Genomic DNA, 3735 nt, shown 5'->3' with positions numbered 1-3735 from the left:
GCCTTAACCTAACCCATGTTGTGCCTTAACCTAACCCATGTTGTGCCTTAACCTAACCCATGTTGTGCCTTAACCTAACCCATGTTGTGCCTTAACCTAACCCATGTTGTGCCTTAACCTAACCCATGTTGTGCCTTAACCTAACCCATGTTGTGCCTTAACCTAACCCATGTTGTGCCTTAACCTAACCCATGTCGTGCCTTAACCTAACCCACGTCGTGCCTTAACCTAACCCACGTTGTCGCCTAACGTAACCCACGTTGTCGCCTAAACCTGCTCTGTAATTGTTATACGACTCGTTCAATTAGTGTAGTGTTGCCCACCCGCAACCCTCGCAATATAGTTCGCTACTCGCACTCCCCGCTCCCCTGTGTATCGCTTCATGTTAAACACCTTGCAAGTCTTGCTCACTTTCCACATGCTCCTGCTGTACACTGTAATGTGGATGGCAGCAGGACGTACATGCCGCCCCTCCCCACGTCCCCACCTTGCCCCCTGCCTTCGCAAGCTGGTTGGTGAGAACTTTGCATGTTCAATGCCCTCCGCATGCGACGTACTCAGGCTACGTTGTGGTGCGGCCTGTGTCAACTGTCCGCTAATGTCGTACGCGTAAACCACAATCTGTACTGCACATTCGTCCTTATGTACTGAATGATACATCGTGGCACATGTGTGACCGTACAACGACTGCGCCCAAAAACGGCGGACCATACAGTGCAAATATTGTGCACGCAGCTACGTGTCGTCTCCCTATGAGAGCTGGATTGCAGTGTGGTACGCCATAGAGACGTGTGGGAGGAACGGACGCCGTGGATGGCGATCAGCATGAGCTGTCTGTTGATGTATTCGGACCTAGTCGTCTCTCCTCACACACCGTGATGGCATGGTGCACCGCGTTCCATATCTGCGACATGCTACAGAGGCCGGTTGACAGTCGTTCGAGCAATGGACATCGCATACGTACGGGGGCCACCTTCCACGTATTGTCTAGGCGTGCACATTTTGTTGCGTGTATGTGGGCAGACGTAGTGTGGCGTGACACCTGACACAGGCATGCAATAATCGTGGAAGTTGCAAATGGCGATGGACGCCTGCGTTTTCTGGTGAAGTTACGCAAATGAACAAATGGTAACCTGTTGTGGTGCGGTTGTTCTCGCTAGGGGTGAATCGGTGATGGCGACGATAGGTTGAGGTACTAACCGGTTGTTCCAGCGATACCCACCATGCCGACGAAACTGAACGGCATCTGGGTGTGAAGCGATACGCGGCGGTGGCTGGGTGGGACCGTCCCCGGCCGGTGAGGGGGCGCCTCCCGGCGTGCTGGCCGCGCGGTGCGTGGGCGCACGCGCTACAGCCGGCTGGTGGGGGCGGCCAGTGGCAGGCGCGCCGGCCGACGGACGCGGCAGGCGTCGCAGCTGCGCGCCGGCGCACCCTGCGCGCGGCGCCGTGCGGCCAAAGTAGGTCCTCGCGGGCCCGGTGCGAAGCGCGGTGGACATCTTCAGTGTGCTGGTCCGATTGAGGACTGTGTGCGTTGAGGATGCGCTGCCGCCCGGCGCTCGGCGCCGCGACGCCGTCTGCTGCTCGGTCGCCCCAGCGGTTCTCGCTGGTGGTTTGTATCGCAGCTGTGCGGATGTGTTGGCGCGTGCGCTGTGCTGGGAGAGTTCGCTTCGGCACCCAAGTGGGGCTTTTGTCCTTCTGTGGCGCTGGCGTTGGAGCTGCCGGTCACCGTAGGTGGCGCGTGTTGTCTCCCGCCGGCAATGCCACGACAGCACGCTCCCGGGCCTCTGTCGGCAGCGGCAAGCTCAGTTGGGAGCACGGGTGGTCGCACCGAAAGCGTCTACTCGCCTAACTCCGGGCGATTGCGCCTCTCTCGAACCCGACCAAGTACTTGGGACGGCGCTGCGCGCCGCCGGGACCTGAGAGGGTTTCGAGGTGTATTGTGCAGGGGAGCTCAGCCTCCTCCTGTTTGCAGAATGATTGAGCGGACGCTTGCGTGTTCGCGCGGGCCCCCGGGACACACTCCCGGGCGGCCGGCTGCTCAGCTCTAGTTGACGCAGCTCCCTGGTTGATCCTGCCAGTAGTCATATGCTTGTCTCAAAGATTAAGCCATGCATGTCTCAGTACAAGCCGCATTAAGGTGAAACCGCGAATGGCTCATTAAATCAGTTATGGTTCCTTAGATCGTACCCACGTTACTTGGATAACTGTGGTAATTCTAGAGCTAATACATGCAAACAGAGTCCCGACCAGAGATGGAAGGGACGCTTTTATTAGATCAAAACCAATCGGTCGGCTCGTCCGGTCCGTTTGCCTTGGTGACTCTGAATAACTTTGGGCTGATCGCACGGTCCTCGTACCGGCGACGCATCTTTCAAATGTCTGCCTTATCAACTGTCGATGGTAGGTTCTGCGCCTACCATGGTTGTAACGGGTAACGGGGAATCAGGGTTCGATTCCGGAGAGGGAGCCTGAGAAACGGCTACCACATCCAAGGAAGGCAGCAGGCGCGCAAATTACCCACTCCCGGCACGGGGAGGTAGTGACGAAAAATAACGATACGGGACTCATCCGAGGCCCCGTAATCGGAATGAGTACACTTTAAATCCTTTAACGAGTATCTATTGGAGGGCAAGTCTGGTGCCAGCAGCCGCGGTAATTCCAGCTCCAATAGCGTATATTAAAGTTGTTGCGGTTAAAAAGCTCGTAGTTGGATTTGTGTCCCACGCTGTTGGTTCACCGCCCGTCGGTGTTTAACTGGCATGTATCGTGGGACGTCCTGCCGGTGGGGCGAGCCGAAGGCGTGCGACCGCCCCGTGCGTGCTCGTGCGTCCCGAGGCGGACCCCGTTGAAATCCTACCAGGGTGCTCTTTATTGAGTGTCTCGGTGGGCCGGCACGTTTACTTTGAACAAATTAGAGTGCTTAAAGCAGGCAAGCCCGCCTGAATACTGTGTGCATGGAATAATGGAATAGGACCTCGGTTCTATTTTGTTGGTTTTCGGAACCCGAGGTAATGATTAATAGGGACAGGCGGGGGCATTCGTATTGCGACGTTAGAGGTGAAATTCTTGGATCGTCGCAAGACGAACAGAAGCGAAAGCATTTGCCAAGTATGTTTTCATTAATCAAGAACGAAAGTTAGAGGTTCGAAGGCGATCAGATACCGCCCTAGTTCTAACCATAAACGATGCCAGCCAGCGATCCGCCGCAGTTCCTCCGATGACTCGGCGGGCAGCCTCCGGGAAACCAAAGCTTTTGGGTTCCGGGGGAAGTATGGTTGCAAAGCTGAAACTTAAAGGAATTGACGGAAGGGCACCACCAGGAGTGGAGCCTGCGGCTTAATTTGACTCAACACGGGAAACCTCACCAGGCCCGGACACCGGAAGGATTGACAGATTGATAGCTCTTTCTTGATTCGGTGGGTGGTGGTGCATGGCCGTTCTTAGTTGGTGGAGCGATTTGTCTGGTTAATTCCGATAACGAACGAGACTCTAGCCTGCTAACTAGTCGCGTGACATCCTTCGTGCTGTCAGCGATTACTTTTCTTCTTAGAGGGACAGGCGGCTTCTAGCCGCACGAGATTGAGCAATAACAGGTCTGTGATGCCCTTAGATGTTCTGGGCCGCACGCGCGCTACACTGAAGGAATCAGCGTGTCTTCCTAGGCCGAAAGGTCGGGGTAACCCGCTGAACCTCCTTCGTGCTAGGGATTGGGGCTTGCAATTGTTCCCCATGAAC

The 3735-nt window shown here is 55.9% G+C and overlaps 1 non-coding gene across 1 annotated transcript in view; it reads left to right on the top strand.

Moving 5' to 3' along the window:
* Nucleotides 1-2058: 2058 nt before the first annotated feature.
* LOC124765320 overlaps nucleotides 2059-3735 on the top strand; it is a 1909-nt gene continuing 232 nt past the window's right edge. Inside the window, exon 1 of the ribosomal RNA XR_007012878.1 lies at nucleotides 2059-3735. This exon is cut by the window's right edge and continues 232 nt beyond it. This is a non-coding gene — a ribosomal RNA (small subunit ribosomal RNA).

The sequence above is a fragment of the Schistocerca piceifrons genome, unplaced genomic scaffold, assembly GCF_021461385.2.
Source record: "Schistocerca piceifrons isolate TAMUIC-IGC-003096 unplaced genomic scaffold, iqSchPice1.1 HiC_scaffold_654, whole genome shotgun sequence".
Classification (NCBI taxonomy): Eukaryota; Metazoa; Arthropoda; class Insecta; order Orthoptera; family Acrididae; genus Schistocerca; species Schistocerca piceifrons.
The sequence above is the reverse complement of the archived record's forward strand: the minus strand, read 5'-3'. Positions and strand labels throughout refer to the sequence as shown.